Genomic DNA, 18175 nt, shown 5'->3' with positions numbered 1-18175 from the left:
ACATAGGCGTCACCACTTATCAAGGCCGATAGGCCACTCAAGGATAAGGGTTAAAGAGTGTAGAGTAGTCAAAAGGACAATATAGTAATCGATAGTAATGGAAGTTCGGTAAATTTGTTAACTTAAGTGGAACGGCTCATCAGAAACTTGTTCACGTTGGACTTGAAGACAACCATATTATAGACAGCTGGAAAGCAGGAAAACGGAAGACAATTCCACAGGCGTGCAGTTCTAAGAAAGAAGCTTTTATCATGGAATCTAGGCACAGATAAAGAGTGGGGAGAATTATTGATAGTGTTTTTAGATAGTCGAGTGTTTCTTGTGAAAGTTTGGCAAGGGGGACCATAGATTGAAGCTCAGTCGAACACTTTCCATAAAAATAACGATAAAGCAGAGACAAACTAGCAACATCTCATCTGTGAAATAGAGGTTGAAGCGAATAGAAAAGGACATCTCCCACGAAGTCTATTTTGAACTCTACCGAGGCAGGACAAGTCTTTTCTAGCAGCTCCTGCCCATATGTGGCAACAGTATTCCATCCTTGGACGTATCTGGCTCTTATATAGATAGAGAATTGCATCAGCAGTGAGATATCTACTGGATTGATAGAAGGATCCGACCATTTTTTGGGCAGCAAGATGTCTGTTCACGTTACACTTGAACTTCTGCATGTCAGTACAGTTGGGAAAGCAGGGACCTGGAATGGAATTCCAAAGTCTAGCAGTTCTGGGAAAAAACTACTGGAGTAGAAAGATCTAGTGATCTCTACTGCGTGTGGGTGGGAATTAGTTGCCTGTCGGGTTTGTCGAGGGTGTCTTCGTCGTGGGGGCACAAATGTCTGCAGTTCTCTAGAGCATTCACCATTAAAATACTTGTAGAACAGGCAGAGGGATGCAACGCTTCGTCGATGGGACAGAGGCTGAAGCTTAGATGCCAGTTCAGGGCCTATCAGATTGGCGACTCTTTTGGACCTTGTCAAGGAGCGAGAGACTAGTAGCAGATGCACCAGCCCAGATGTGACAGCAATACTCCATACATGGGCGAATGGTGGCCTTATAGAGGTACAGGATACTTTCGAGTGTTAGTAGTTGTCTAGCACGGTAGAGAGAGCCTACCTTCTTCGCAGCGGCCCTGGCAATGCCTTCAATGTAATTGTTCTAACTCCTGTGAACGTTAGGCCAAGCTGTTTGAAAGATGTACTCTCAGATAAAGAGTCACTGGCCATTGCTATTGGTGGTAGTGAAGGTTTCTTGTAATTATTGAAGGAAACCAGTTTAGTCTTGGAAGCATTGAATGTGACCATCCATTTATGTCCTAATTCTACTACAGATTGGAGGTCATCATCTAGTGTTTCTGCCATTTCTTTAGATATGTGTTCATTTGTTTTCCTGCCATGCCTGTTATAGGGTGTGGTGTTATCAACATATATACCCATCTCAGAAGCAATTTTGTCGGGGAGGTCATTAATGAATGTTAGGAACAGTAGAGGTCCAAGGATAGATCCCTGGGGCACTCCTGCATTTATATCATATTGTTTAGATGTACGACCGTTGAGGACAACCTGGATTTTTCTCTTATCTAAGAAGGATTGAATTATGTTAAGTATTTTACCAGTGATAACATATGATCTAATTTTCCTGAGGAGACCCTCATGCCATACCTTGTCAAAAGCCTTAGATATATCTAGAGCTACCGCTTTGCCTTCTCCCGCTTTGTCCAGTGAATGGTATATATGTTCAGAGATTACAGTGAGGACGTCTGCTGTGGAACGGGCTTGTCTAAATCTATATTGTTTGTCAATCAGAAGTTTAGCATCTGTAAGGTGATGGACTAGAGCTTGGTTAATTATGGTCTCAAATATTTTGGCAAAAAGTGGGAGGCTAATGTGGCGATAATTTAATGGGTCAGTTCTTTCGCCAGAATTCTTGAATACTGGTACCGCAGAAGCAGTTTTCCAACAGCCCGGAAAGCAAGATTCATTAAGGCATTTGTTGTAGAGTTTGGAGAAAACTGGAGCTACTTTGGCTGAGCACTTTTTTAATAGCACAGCCGGGATGAGATCGGGTCCACATGCTTTTGAAGTGTCAAGGTTTTTTATGATAGCATGCACCTGAGAAGGGGTGATTTTTAGTTTGTCTAGCATGGCGTCTGTGTGCAAAGGAAATTCAGGTAGGGGGTGGTTGGAAGGGTCCAGTGTGGAGTTTGAGGCAAACCGACTGGCAAGCATGTTAGCCTTCTCGGTTGCTGAGCAAACAACCTAGTGATTTTTGGTTAGTGGGGAATTGTTTATTGCCCATTATTTACTACACTGTTGTAGATTTTCCACGAGTTCCTAATTTTTGTGCTTCGATGTTTTTTTTAGTGGTTTTCAGTAAATTCTCTCTTAGCTGTCGCTATTTCTTTCTTAATGTTACTTCTAGCTTCTATATACTTCTATCTATTTGAACTGGACTTATGTCGGTTAATCTGCGGTATGCATGCTGCCTTTGAGCAATGGCAGTTGCGCAAGTCGAAGTAAATCATTGGGGAGAATGGGGCTTGCTATAAAATTTCCGCATGGGAACATGTGCTTTAATTGCCGTTTTGAACCATTCAGTGGTCTCATTTGCGCACTGTTCATCAGGAAGAGAAAAAATATTTCCGCATGGGGCATCTCTGATAAGATTTCTGATGGCTTCCCAGTCAGCCTTTTTTATAATATCTCGTTGTTTTTAGCACTGGCTCTTCAGTTTTGGGTCTAGAGTGTAGGGCAGTTTCGATCATTATCACTGCATGATCAGCGTTCCCGAGTGGGCTGTCAGCATTCATTATACAATCATCGGGAACTGTGGTCAGAAACAGATCTAGAATTGATGTGTGTTGTTCTTGCTTGTCAGGGAAACGGGTTGGAAACGTAACCATTTGTGATAGGGAGTGAGATATAGCAAAACTATGTGTTGTGCTGCCCGCTGCATCTGTGTAAGTAGAGAATCCAAGCCAGTTTTTGTGGTGGACATTAAAGTCACCAAATACATGTACTTGTGCACTAGTGTGAAAGGAGAATGCTGTGTCTATGCTGTCAGAGACTTTGTTTATTATGGTGTAGTCTTGGGTCGAGGGAGAGCGGTAGAGAAAATAAAAGTAACTAATGTTGTATTGTATGTTTAGTCTAAAGCACATAAAGGCTTGATCGTCCAATTCTAGTTTTGTTGCTCTAGTCAGTGGGAGGGTGTTACGAATGTAGACTCCAAGTCCGTGCATATGTCTGTCAGTCCTTACGGCAGAGTGGGAGATAGCCAGGCATGTTAAAGTAGTTAGAAGGGATGGAGGAGTGTAGGTTAGTCTCACTTAGTGCTAAGATATCCGAGGTATTTGTTAAGAGAAATGTTTCAACATCAGCTAAATTAGTTCTAAGCCCACGGATGTTCGTGAATGCAAGCCTCAAGGGAGGAGGCAAGTTAGATTTGTTTGTCCCTAAGCATGGTTTAAGCTTATTTTTTGATTGTACTGTCATCATGTTTTTAAAGAGTTTCAGTTAGGTAAGGTGGAGACATGCAACACAAGTAGACCATCAACTGACCTTTCTTCAACTAGGACTGTGGCCTCAGGAAAACCTATCGGGCATGAGTGCAGGGTCCCTTTCCATGCGCAACATGGCACTACAAACATCCCGATATTATACAACTGTTGATGGAGCAGCCGCTCTAAGCACTACTAAAGAGTTAGGGTCCTGTACTACCAGTCAGAAACAGCAGCCAGGAACTGTCAATCCGGTACCCTCAGCTCATCAGAAGGAGGAAATATACACAGGCACATGTGGTACTCAAACACTCCTAAGTGCCTTGTTTTGAGGGGTGGGATGTGTCGTGAGTGGGGAAAACGGCGTTCATTGCCCTAGACAAGAAACAAGATCTACCACTGAGTGTTTTGTCGAATCACTGTGATAGCATTTCTGCGCTTGACTAATAGGCTAAGGAGGAGTATAGAATCCGGGCAATAGACAGAGCCTATCTACTCCTTAAGCAGTTTAGGTTTGCAGACCAGTAATTTGCTTGAGTCACCAGCTCAAGGAAGGTTGTCATCCAAGACTGGAGAGGCCTCCCTCCCCTTAGGTTTAGTTTCAGAGTTTTCCTTCTCCTAGACGGATGATCTGGGAAGATCTACTGTGTCCATCAGCCCTGAGAGGGTTTGCTCTGCGCCTGGGTCCTACTCCAGGTATTTCTGCGACCCCGCATGGTTAGTTAATGTTACAGGGTTAGTTTGTAAAGGTTAGATATCTAATGAATAGTTACACTCCTACAAAGTGATTTAGGGACATTGCTATTTCATTGATATTAAGGAGAAAAAAACTGATGCAGTGAAAGCAACTATGTGAGCAGGCTTGTTAGAAGGGCGTTAGTGTGGATTAAGACTTTTACCTTTAGATTTTTACATTTTTTAAATTTATATGTTAGTTTAGGTACAGGATAACGTTATAGTGTGAGTAGATATTAGGAATTGAGTTAAGAATTTTTCCCAGTCACTGTATATTTTAGGTTACAAGAGGGTTAAGATGTAGGTGCAGTACAGTACAACTGAAGGTAAATTTTAAGTCATGGCGTATTCCGTATGTATAATTAAGTAAATAGATATTTGGGCAAGTTTTCAGTAGATGCGAATAAATAGAAGTTGTAGATGTTAAGTGTGTTTCTACTATTGAAGGAAGATAATTTCAGTTTTCATTTAAGAGTCATCGAGCGTTTTGCATAACAGGGAGTATCGGATTTGGTTTTGTATTAATCATTGCATCACCCCACTACCAGGTGAATACAACAACTTCCAATCCCTTATTTGCAAAGTAGCCAGGAAAAACATACCAAGAGGGTGCAGGAAAACGTACATCCCTGGTCTCACGGAACCAAATAAAGCACAGTATGAGGAATATATCCAAGCTTATAATGAAGACCCATTTGCTGAAAACACGTTAGAGCTCGGAGAAAATTTGCTTGCTTCCATCAGTAGCGAACATAAACAGTGCTGGCAAGAAGTCATCGATATGACACACAATAGCAAAAAAGCCTGGATGACAATAAAAAAGTCAAACTCAGAAAAAGCTCCTCAGTCCTGAATTGCAGCCGTGACACCCAACCAAGTAGCCCATCAGCTGCTACTGAATGGCAAACCGCAACAAAAAGAAAGAGGACAGAAAAAGAGAATGAAAGCCGAACTTAGCCACGTCATGCAAAACAGCAATGCCCATCTAGAACCATTCTCAGAAGCCGAAATAACCGCAGCAATATCTCAACTAAAAATGGAAAGGCATCGGGCCTTGATGGAATGACCACAGAGATGGTAACACACTTTGGAACAACTGTAAGAAAGTGGTTACTGGCTCTAATAAATAACTGTGCGTCATCCCTCAAACTCCCTAAAATCTGGAAAAAGGCAAGATTAGTAGCTATTCTAAAACCTGGAAAAGACTCCACATCACCTAAGAGTTACCGACCTATCTCCCTACTGTGCATTTTCTATAAACTATATGAGCGCATGATACTTGCCAGAATAACGGAAACAGTGGAAGAACAACTCTCAGCTGACCAAGCTAGCTTTAGACCAGGTCGGTCATGTTATAGCCAGATTTTAAACCTGACCCAATTCATTGAGGATGGATTTAAGACCAAAAAAATAAAGGCACTGTGTTTGTAGACCTTACAGCAGTGCATTGTCAACCACAGGGCACTCATACTAAAAGTAGCCCAAATGATACAAAACTCAGCATTGGTGAGCATAATTGAATGTCTACTTAGTAATCGGCGTTTCCATGTTGAGATGGATGGAAAAAAGAGTAGATGGTTTATCCAAAACAATGGCCTCCCACAAGGTTCAGTTTTGGCTCCAACCCTATTCAATATCTACACTAACGACCAACCACAATACCCAAATATACAAAGATTTATATATGCCGATGACCTATGCATCGCCACCCAGACAAATAGTTTTGACATCATAGAAGAAAGACTCTCTGATGCCCTAATTACTCTCTCTAGGTACTACAAAAGTAGTACTTAAATGCAAACCCAAACAAGACCCAGGTTTGCGCCTTTCATCTTAATCACCAAGCAAATCAGAGACTAAGAGTCATGTGGAATGACAACATGCTTACACATCAACCTTTCCCAGTCTACCTGGGGGTAACTCTGGAGAGAACACTCTCTTTAAGAAAACACATTACCAAATTGAAAGGCAAGCTGTCATCACGAAACAGCCTCCTCAGTAAGCTTGCCACCAACAATTGGGGTGCCAACCCCAAAACACTAAAACACTGAGGCAAACAGCTGTCGCACTGTGCCATTCCACAGCAGAGTATTGTGCCCCAGTATGGGCAAGATCATGCCATGCCCATAAAATTGATGTAGAGCTGAACAATGTATACCGGACCATAACTGGTGCCCTAAGACTAACTCCCTTGCCAGCTCTATACTGCCTAACTGGTATTCCACCACTATATATCAGACGAGAAGTCATCACCAGAATATAACGGTACAAACAGCTTAACGACCACAGGCACTCACTGTTTGGCCACCAATCAGTGAGACAAAGACTAAAATCTCGCAGTAGCTTCATCAATATAGTTGATATGCAATTGGTGATGGATCTCTTCATAAATACTTGTTCCTGCTTCAGACTAACATTAAGAAGATTAAGGTCATGTACGCTCCTGCTCCTGGGGATCTGTATGTGGAACCTTGAAGTCATAAACAAATTTGTTCACCTTGGTAGTACCTTATCAAATGATGGCACTCTTGATGCGGAAATAAGACAGAGAATCACCAAGGCATCATACGCATTTGGAAAGTTGCAAGACAAAGTTTGGTTTCATGGTGATCTAACTCTGACAACTAAAATGTCAGTATATCAAACGTGTATTATCATCCCTACTCTATGCCTCTGAAACATGGACCTTGTACCGGTCACATGTAGAGCTGTTCAAGAGGTTTCATCAGCACAGCCTTAGACACATTCTTGGTTTAGAGTGGGACAGTTTTGTCCCTGATACATAAGGCCAAAACAACCAGTATTGCTACCGTTGTTATTAAGAACCAGATGCGTTTGGTGGATCATCTTATCTGGCTTGATGACTATCGACTCCCCCAAAACAGTTGTTTTATGGTGAGCTCCTTCTTGGCAAAAGATCCCAGCACAATCCCAAAAAACGTTTTCATGATCGAGGAGAGTTTGGTGAGCTTTCATGTACCTTTTGACAGTTGGGAGTTCCTAGTGTCTGATCGCAAGCAGTGGAGAGTACCGATATACAGGGATGCAGAACACTTTGAAACGGCCAAGATAGACCGAGCAAAGCTCAAGAGAGAATGTAGTAGCAAACCTTGCCATCGTGGAGATCTCTGTATCTGTGATGTGTGAGTGGTCTCTCTTGTCCAAGGCAAGTATCGTTAATCATATGAAAGCGCACAACGATACAAATCCGTTGATGTTGCTTTTGTCCGAACCAATGACCGCCTTCAGTGTCATGTCTGTTTGAGTGTAAGTTGCTGGCAAAACTGAAAAGTCATCTTCAGGCACATGGACATTCAATGACTGAGGGAGTGGCACTCGTCTGACAAGATGTTGCAATCATCATATATGTATGCTTTTCTTGTTTTTTTTATTCCATTTTCACCCCAAACAAGACACAGCACCACTTTGAAGTAGGGGGCTACTATCAGGGACATAATTTGCAGGTATACTATTTAGGGAGTTGAGCAGCAAGATGTCTGTTCACATTACACTTGAACTTCTGCATGTCAGTACAGTTGGGAAAACCGGAACCTCGAAGGGAGTTCCAGAGTTTAGCATTTTTGAGGAAGAAACTATTAGAGTAGAAGGCTTTCTTAGATATAGGGATCTCTACTGTGTAGGGGTGGGATTTTGCTGATTCTCAAGTTTTTCAGGGACATTTACGTCGAGGGAGCACAGGGGTTTGTAGTTCATCGGATCTTCCACCATTAAAATACTTGTAGAACAGGCAGAGGGATGCAACATTTCATTGATGGGACAGAGGTTTAAGCTTGAATGACAGTTCAGGACCTATCAGGTTGGCAACTCTGAATCTTGTTCAGGAGCGAGAGACGAGAGACTAGTAGCAAAAGCTCAAATGTGACAACAATACTCCATACATGGGCGAATGGTAGCCTTATAGAGGTACATGACACTTTTAGGCGTTAGTAACTTTCTAGCATGGTAGAAAAAGCCCACCTTTCTTGCAGCGGCCTTGGCAATGCTCTTGATGCATCTGTTTCAACTCATGTTCCCTGTGAACGTTAGGCCAAGGAGTTTGAAAGAAGTACTTTCAGGCAATATATCTTTAGCCATTGCTATTGGTGGTAGAGAAGGTTTCTTGTAGTGATTGAAGGAAACAAGTTTAGTCTTGTCAGCATTGAATGTGACCATCCATTTTTGTCCCCATTCCACTACAGATTGGTGGTCTTCCTCTAGTGTTTTTGCCATTTCCTTAGATATATGTTCATTTGTTTTCCCCTCGTGCCTGTTATAGAACATGGTGTCATCAGCAAATAAACCCATCTCAGAGACAATTTTATCAGTATTGTATATGTGTATCTATCTATTATATATATAAAAGTGAACGTGTGTGTGTCTGTGTACATTTCCCTACGCAATAACTCTGTCAATTTTCAGTCTACAGACTCGAAATTTGATATACAAGGTACTGAGATTTGGGAAAATCTTTGTAATCCATTTTCGGCCAGAAAGTTGGTTTAGGGGTCAAAGTTCAACGATTTGACCTTTGAGAACTCCTCCGCCAATTTTGGGTCTAAACACTTGAAATTTTAGATATAGGTTCCTTAGACATGGATCTAACTTAATAACTTGATTTGAGCCCAAAACTGTCATAATAGGGGTCAAAGTTAAAAAGAATTTGACCTCTGCGGTCTCTACCAAATTACTAAAGACAATTTCTGGTCTAAACATTTGAAATTTTACATAAAGGGTATTCAGAGATAGGGCAAACTTTTTAATCGGTTTTGATCGAAAATTTGAACTACCAATATATAAATCTATGTATGTATGTTTGCATGTCTGCCTAAAACTTTCTACAGAGGCGACGGATTTTCAGAAGATCAGTATTGTTTCAAAGCTCGACCCTTCAGACGACAAATACTGAAAATTGGCTAAAAACATTAATTCCTTCACTCTCAACTGGGCACTTTTCTACAGGAAGGGGTTGCTTTTTTCACCGATATTTTCAAAAGTCATCCCCTCTTTTCAATTGCCTAGCCTTTATTTAAACCTACGTCACTTCCTGTTTGACAGGGGTCGTAACAGCAAAGATGTCCTGTTTTTTTCACGTTCTTTTCCTCCTTCGCGGTATGGGATTCGAGACTGCCTTCCTACTACCACTTTTTTGTCAACACACACCTCCACCTGGGCAACGCCGGGCACACATGCTAGTTATTACTAAAATTATTTTTTTCTAAATATCTACAGTGTTTCAGACTTTCGAGACTCATCAGTGCAGTGAGTCACAATTACCGCCGGTCGAGGGATTTGATATATAGCTTTAGTATAAGAAACAATATCGCCTAAAGAGGTCTTTAAGTACTAGTAACTGGCTAACCAAAAGATTCTCATGAACGTTTAGTGACATATCAAATGCTTATGTAAAATATATATTATTCTTCATTGCATCCTTTCATCTCTACAAGAGGCATGGTCTTTCTGTCACACTCAAGTTTAAAATCAAATTTTTCCTTGCAAAACATGCATATTAATTGAACGCATCTCATAGCAGATGCGTCCAATTCTCGCTCTACAAGTTTCGCTCTGTCGTTTGGTTTGTCACGCTCAAGATGTAAATCACCATTTCATCAGAAAACAGATTAAACGGACACAAAGAATATTTGTTATAATTCTAATCTGAAAGGAAATGTCAAAAAGCTCAACACAACATAATCCATCATCCATTGTGTGTGACCTTCTTTCTTTTCTTTTTTTCATAAAACAAAGAAAAGCAAATCCTTTCATTGTGGATTTCTTCTTTGAACATGAATTGATAAATACCACATGATTCTCTCCATGGCAAATAGTCTCTCTCGTACAATCTCTCTTTTTCCCTCCATCTCCCTATTTTCCACTGTCTCTCTCTCTCTCTTTCTTCCTTTCTCTCTATCTTTCTCTATCTCTCTGTCTCTCTCCCTTTCTATTTCTCTCTTTCTCTGTCTCTCTCTTTCTTTCTATATCTCTATCTTTATCTCTCTCTCTCTCCCTCTCCCTCTATATATATACATCTTTGTTTCCCTTTTTCTATCTTTCTCTCTTTCTGTATTTCTCTCCTTATATTTGTTTCTCTGCTTCCTATCCTCCCCGATCCCCACCAAAAAGTCAGTATCAAATGATGGACATTGATCTTCAATTCGATCTCATCGCAAAGAAAAACAAAACCAAAAAAAAAACCTCTATCATCTTATTTCCAGATTCACATCACACGAGTTAGAATTACAACAAATGTCTTCTTCTTCTTCACTAAAAGTTCTCACAAAAGTCTCCATCAATGATTGCTCACTGATAATAATTAATGGTATTCCCTTGAGTCTGAGTGACAAATTTCCTCAGATTTCCAGTGCTTTCCACCTATTTTGATAACCACTGAAAATGACTTTGTGTTATCTCAGCAGCTGTTTACCATTGATTTCTCCCTCGCAACAACCATTGGTTTTCTAAGATTTGGATGGCAATAAGCCATTTCAAGGTCCTGGTACTCTTTGCCCTCATCCAGTTGAGGTCTGGTTAGTACTCTTCCTCTTCAGTCTTTCTATCTTCCTTGACAGCGCGCAACTATTTTCTATGATATTAGTAAAGGCTGTTGTCATCAATTTTTAATATTTTGGTAGGGTTCAGTTATGAAATCTTTTAGTTTCATTTCTCTTGGGTTCATGGGACGGGGTTCTTTGTTTTTTTTTTTTTGTTTGTTTTTTTTTCTATTTAGCTTCCATGTGACTTGTTCGTGTCCAAACAAAAAAAACTCCAAGAAACCATACGTATTATTTCAGGATGTCTGAAGTCAGCCCCAACACAATGGCTACCAGTAGCAAGCTCAATTACACCACTGCACATAAGGAGAGAAGAGGCAACTTAAAAATGGGTTCAAAAACGTCGAAGATGACACCAGGAACTTACCAATTCATCATATTTTAAAATATGCCCCAAATACCTCCAGGCTGTTGCAAAAACCCTTCTACAACTCAAAAATCAAAAATTTTGAACCAGTTGAGACATGGAAAGAAAGATGAAGAAACAATACTCCCAAAGGAGGGGACATCATTGATGACCCAACTTTGCGCCTGCTAGGTTTTGCTACAAATAATAGGAAGCAGGGAGTAGCTGTAAACTGGATCAGAACAAGACACTGTAGTTGGGTTGGTTGAGGTGTTTACATTGAGGGGATACAAGCAGAGTAATTTCATCAGAACTCATTTTGAAGAAGTACTCTTAACACACAGGAATGCTACACTGCAGCGATGGTGCTGGAGGGTGGTAGGCAGTACGAGAACTATTATGTTAAAGGCTTTGCATTCTTATCAAGAGGGACAGATTAGTAGGTGTTCCAGCCTATACGTGGTTGAATGGGGTTAGGGTTAGGTTTCAGAATTCTGACGAAGGAACTGTTTTTGTTTTGAAATGTAATTTATTTGCAAAGCTTCAGTTTTCCTGTTTACTTGCCTAAATACGAGGGCAAAGTTAAGCACAAAGTCAGTTTTTAAGGTGGGGACAATCCAGCTCCCTAAAAAGGGGCACTCTGGATCTCATCTTCACTTACGATGCTAAAAATAACTCGCACCAGAGAGTATCTTACAATTTTACAGGCATGAAGTTATTGTTGTCCGATCTGAATCTACCACCAGTTTCTCTATCTTAGACAAGGTTCAAAAGAGTCTCACATCTTATAGATCCCACACTATCAACCAAGCTCCAACCTCTGTCCTATCACCGCAATGTTACATCCCTGTATCTGTTTTACAAATACTTTAATGGCATGTTTTCTGCCTCAACATTTTTTTTTTTTTTTTACATCACCACTTATCAAGGCCCGGAGGCCACTGAGGGATAAGGGTTATTGCATGTACAGTAATCAATGAGATAGTATTGTAGTAATCATTAGTATTGGAGATTTGATAGAGTGTCTTACTTAAGGGGGCGGTTTGTCAGGAATTTGTTTATGTTGGACTTGAAGACATCCAAGTTGTAGTCAGGTAGGAAACGGGCGACCGGAAGAGAGTTCCGCAATCGTGCACTTCTGAGAAAGAAGCTCTGCTCATGGAATCTACATTTGGATTTCGGCACAGATAAAGAGTGGATAAAATTGACAGTAGTTTCAGACGAGTGTTTCTCGTGAAAGATTGGCGAGGGGGACGAGAGATTGGAGCTCAGACGAGCACTTGCCATGGAAATAATGATAAAACAAAGACAGGCTTGCAACGTCTCTTCTGTGGGAGAGAGGCTGCAGGGAAGAGAAAAGGGCATCCCCCACCAAACCATGAAGTCTATTTTGTACTCTTTCAAGGCAGGATAGGTTGTTTTTAGCGGCTCCTGTCCAGATGTGGCAGCAGTACTCCATCCTTGGACGTACTTGGCTTTTATGCAGATAGAGAATTGCATCAGTAGTGAGATATCTTCTTGAGCGGTAGAAGGATCCCACTATTTTCCCAGCGTCCCTGGGAACAGATTTGATGTACGTGTTCCATTTCAGATCAGGAGTAAAGGTCAAACTCAGAAGCTTATCAAAACATGGGGCCTCCCCTAGACGAGAGCCATCCATTTCAATTGATGCCAGGTGAGGATCAGAGCGTTGATGATGTAAAGATAGAAGCTTGGTTTTGGATGCATTAAAAGTAACCAGCCACCTCTTCCCCCATTGTACCACGCACTCAAGATCAGAAGAGAGAGAATTAGAACTTTTTCATTTACAGCCTTTGATGTGTTGCCATAGATGGTCGTTTCATCAGCATAGATGTCAACGAATGATTTAAGTATGTGTTTTGGGAGATCATTGATGTAGATCAGGAAGAGAGTTGGGCCCAGGATGGACCCCTGAGGGACTCCAGCATTAATACTGTGGGCCTCTGATTTCTGCCTGTCAACCACTACTCTTATGAAACTATCAGAGAGAAATGATTTAATGATCGAGAAAACATTTCCAGTAATACCGTAGCTGAAAATCTTGTGAAGTAGGCCCTTATGCCATACCTTATCGAAGGCCTTCGATATGTCAAGAGCAATTGCCCTGGAAAGGAAACCTTTGTCAAGAGATTCACTAATCCTATGTGATATAACCGTTAGCACATCTGCTGTAGATCTTGCAGAGCAGAAACCATATTGCATGTCACTAAGAAGGTTGTGGTTGACTACTTCTTTATTTAATATAGATTCCAACAACTTACTCATGACACACAGGAGACTTATTGGTCTGTACTGAGAGGGAGAGGACTTTTCACCTGAATTCTTAAATACAGGGCATACTGATGAGGTTTTCCAGGGTGTTGGAAAGCACTTCTCTTTAAGGCAACGCTTAAACAGTTTTGTAAGTATGAGGGCAAGTTCTGGTTGGAGCTTTTTCAGCACTATAACTGGAATGCCGTCAGGGCCAGTTGCTTTATTGGAATCAAGGTTCTTGATTAGCTTGGCGACCTCACGCACAGATATTTGTATGTTGCATAGCATGTTGTCTGTTATAGGAGGAAATACAGGGAGTTGATGGCCATTGTCGCATAGGGTAGAATTAGCTGCAAAGTTCTTGGCATGCATCCTCTCAACTAACCAATGTAACGTGGGTACTGTCACACAAACAAACAAAAAAAATAAATAAATAGAAAAAACAACAAAAATCCAACTCGTTTTTTTAAGTGCAAATGATCCTCATCTGGCATCAATTGAAATGACTGGCTCTCCTGTTGGGGAGGCTCCATGTTTTCACAAGCTTGACCTTTACTCCTGATCCGAAATGGAACACTTACGTCAAATCCGTTGCCAAGGTCGCTGATAAAATGGTGGGATCCTTCTATCAGTCCAGTAGATATCTCACTGCTGATGCAATTCTCTACCTACATAAGAGCCAGGTACGTCCAAGGATAGAGTATTGTTGCCACATCTGGGCAGGAGCTGCTAGAAAGACCTTATCCTGCCTTGATAGTTCAAAATAGACTTCGTAGCCTAGGAAGGATGCCTTTTTCTCTTCTCTACAACTTTTCTCACAGAAGAGACGTTGTGAGCCTGTCTCTGTTTTATCATTATTTTCATGGCAAGTGCTCGTCTGAGCTCCAAGCTATGGTCCCTCCTCGCCAAGCATTCATGAAAAACACTCGTCTAGCAGAAGACACTATCAATAATTTCCTCCACTCTTTATCTGTGCCTAAATTTAAAAGTAGATTCCATGAACAAAGTTCTTTCTTTGGACTGCACACCTGTGGAACTCTGTTCCGTTTGCCTGCTTTCCGACTGACTACAATATGATCATTCTCAAGTCAAACGTAAACAAGTTCTTGATGAGCCGTTCCCCTTAAACCTTAAGTAATCTAATTTACCAAATTTATACTACTAACGATTACTATGATATTGTCCCATTGACTACTGTTCACTCTTTAATCCTTGTCCTCGAGTGGCCTTTGGGCCTTAAGTGGTGATTCTTATGTAAAAAAAGAAAAAAAAAGATTTATTCATGGTTCTTATATTTCCAAATTCTTTTTACACATGCACATGTTTTTTTAAAAGTCTGTGTCGCCGCCACCTCACACATTAGCCCTTCTCGTCCTCGTATTTACATGTCCATATTGCCCGGCATGCAATTTGCTTCTCTCTTTGACCACGTGCTGTATTTTTCTCTCCTTTTCTTGTGATGCAAGCTTGCACGTGCTTGTTAATTTGCATATATGCTAAGACGGCTTCTGCTGCTGCTGCTAATATTTTTGCTAGTCAGCTATCCTACAGCTGCTGATGATTTTCTCACCTGCGTTTATACGTGCTCTGTTACACCAGCATCAAGACCTCACTTTACTGTTCCGGACCCTAAATGTCAGAAGCCTTTTACTCTAAAAGTTTCCTCCCTCGGGCTGCTATACTTAGGAATTCCCTCCCTTTTTCCTGCATTCCTGATTGTACTGACATGTAGAAGTTTAAATGTAATGTGAGCAAGCATCTCGTTGCTCAACTCCCCACAGACTCCTGTTAAACATGATCCCAAATAGTAGCCTCTTGCGTCTAATTAGCAATATGCCTTGTTTGGAAGAAAAAGCGTGTAAAAAAAAAATAAATAAATAAAAGAGAACAGATGAAGTATAGTGTCACAACAGATACTACACTTTGCTCCTCACGAAAAGGTCAGGTGTTAATCTGTTTCCCCCCATTGTTATTTTAGAAAAAAGAAACTTTAATTCCATGTATCTGGCATTTAGTTTCACTTTCACTTTATTGTTAAGCCCCGCCCCTCCACAATTACTACATTTATGAATCTGTTTCATTCATGCTTTGGTTTCATGGAGTTAGTGTTACTACTACAGACCACAATATTTTAGTAGTTTTCGAAAGGTCCAGTTTTAGACTCGATATCAGCCAACATCAACCCGCCTGCTCCATATTCTCTGCCCCCTCACCACCAAAAGAAGTTCCCGTACCAAGAATAGTACTCAAAAGTTGATGAATGAAGTCGACTGATTTATATTCATAGTGTTGAAGGAAAAGCACTGGCTGGGCAGTTAGCGATGTATTGATTGGTTTTGAGAATTAGTATCTGCTAGACAACACTTGAGTTTCACGATGTAGTTGACGGTTGAAAGGAACAGACTCGATGGATAGGAAAGATTAAGACGAAACAAACATTGTTACAGTTGGGCTTAAAAAAATTAACTTTGTGGCAGTTGAACTATTTTTCCTCCTTGTTTTTCATCATGTGTATCAGCTGCCCATTTTCCCCCTTCCTTCCTCACAGTTGTTATCCGTATAGTATAGTATGTTATGTTTCTCTTGTAATTGTACAACTGCTTCAAGTAACACTATCTACGTTTCTACTACAGCGAACAAATATAGACTTTTTGACCTGTACCTACTGCATTGTTTACATCGCCTTTTCTATGCTGACCGCTGCTGATCTGGTCAAGTACGTAATTCAGTGTAATATATAATATTTTTATATATTGCTGGGGATAACATGTGACTTCATTTCTTGGTGGGAATTGTTTTAATTAACTATAATTATTATTTATATCTGTATCTTTGTAGATGCTCACTAGTAATTCTAGTAGAATTATTAAACACATGAACAAATAAGAATAAAGTTGTGTATGCAAATGTGGCAAACGCGTTGCTGATTTGGAAATATTTTTTCAGTTACTACTAAATCAAAAAACATCTTTTTTTCTTTCGTTTCTCTTTCTGGTCTTCTTTTTGATTCTCTCCCTCATTCATTTTCTCTCTCTCTCTCTCTCTCTCTCTCTCTCTCTCTCTCTCATTCTCTTATTCTCTCTCTCATACTTTCTCTCTCTCATATACTCTCTCTCATACTCTTTCTCTTTCATGTGCTCTCTCTCTCTCTCATACTCTCTCTCTCCTACCCTCTCTCTCTCATACCCTCTCTCTCATACCCTCTCTCTCTCTCATATACCCTCTCTCTCTCTCTCTCATACCCTCTCTCTCTCATACCCTCTCTCTCTCATACCCTCTCTCTCATACCCTCTCTCTCTCTCTCATACCCTCTCTCTCTCTCTCATACCCTCTCTCTCTCTGTCATACCCTCTCTCTCTCATACCCTCTCTCTCTCATACCCTCTCTCTCTTTCTCTCATACCCTCTCTCTCTCTCTCATACCCTCTCTCTCTCTCATATCCTCTCTCTCTCATACCCCTCTCTCTCTCATGCTCTCTCTCATGCTCTCTCTCATACTCTCTCTCTCATACTCTCTCTCTCTCATACTCTCTCTCTCTCTCTCATATACTCTCTCTCTCATATACTCTCTCTCTCTCATATACTCTCTCTCTCATATACTCTCTCTCTCTCTCATATACTCTCTCTCTCTCTCATATACTCTCTCTCTCTCATATACTCTCTCTCTCTCTCTCTCATATACTCTCTCTCTCTCTCATATACTCTCTCTCTCATATACTCTCTCTCTCTCTCATATACTCTCTCTCTCTCTCATATACTCTCTCTCTCTCTCATATACTCTCTCTCTCATATACTCTCTCTCTCATATACTCTCTCTCTCTCTCATATATACTCTCTCTCATATACTCTTTCTCTTTCATGTGCTCTCTCATACTCTCTCTCTCTCATATACTCTCTTTTCACACACACACACACACACAGACACACACACACACACACACACACACACACCGTCTCTCTTTGCTTCTTCCTCGACTTTTCCTAAATCTTTTCCTGTCACATCTTTTTCTCACGGATGCATGAGCCGCCGTCTGTCATTTCTGTCTGTTGCTGCTGCTACCGTTACAACTACTATCTCTGCTGCTGCTGCTTCCTGCTGTTTTGGTGGCTGTTGTCACGGAGAGGCTCAGTTGCAGCTGAGTGAGAGCATGTAATATTGGAATTAAGGGCCTTTACAATTAGCAACACATAAAGAAAAGGACTATAAAAAAAAACTAAAAAAAAAAACAAAAAAAAAACCCAACAAACAAGGACATGCTGGCTAAACATACTACGATAACAAACCACAATAAAGGAATAACACTACCCCCCAAAAAAACTTTATCTTGAATACATGTTACAAGAATATCTCTAAGAATATAAAGATTGCACATCGTTGATTTGCAAGAATAACATTTCAACACAGATAATTGCGACTTGTCATTTATTGGTGATAACTACTTTTAACTTTGAGAGTGCTTTGTTTTTTTTTTACCATTTTTCAATCTTTTGAATTGTTTTTTTTGTTTTGTTTTGTTGTTTAGTTTTTTTGTTTTTTTAAATTTGAATTCTTGTTCATGTCCATCTGAACTTTCATCAAAAGACAATTGCTTCTAGGTTTCCTGTGTATAACTAACCGTTGATGCTGTCGGGGGCAGTATGCACCGATATTGGATGTACTTTACTGGATATCACCAGGTTGGGAGGCTAAACGTGATCGCTCCATCTGCGGAGAAACCCCAGCAACAAACGGAAGAACAAGGAGCAGAAGTGACGGAGGAAACAACGGAGAC

The 18175-nt window shown here is 40.6% G+C and overlaps 1 protein-coding gene across 3 annotated transcripts in view; it reads left to right on the top strand.

The window, feature by feature from the left end:
• LOC145296652 (GTP-binding protein Di-Ras2-like) overlaps nucleotides 1-18175 on the top strand; it is a 563663-nt gene that overhangs the window by 231441 nt on the left and 314047 nt on the right. Inside the window, exon 1 of one of the 3 annotated variants that reach the window (XM_080142588.1) lies at nucleotides 17336-18175. This exon is cut by the window's right edge and continues 136 nt beyond it. The exons of the other annotated variants lie outside the window; for them this stretch is intronic. The gene's annotated coding sequence lies outside the window, so the exon portion shown is untranslated. Of the gene's footprint in view, nucleotides 1-17335 lie in introns of those variants that run through there. 3 annotated transcript variants of the gene reach the window in all.

This window comes from Euprymna scolopes, chromosome 17, assembly GCF_053919585.1.
Source record: "Euprymna scolopes isolate OS-2025 chromosome 17, ASM5391958v1, whole genome shotgun sequence".
Lineage (NCBI taxonomy): Eukaryota > Metazoa > Mollusca > Cephalopoda > Sepiida > Sepiolidae > Euprymna > Euprymna scolopes.
Note: the sequence above shows the minus strand (reverse complement) of the source record. Positions and strands in the feature narration are given on the sequence as shown.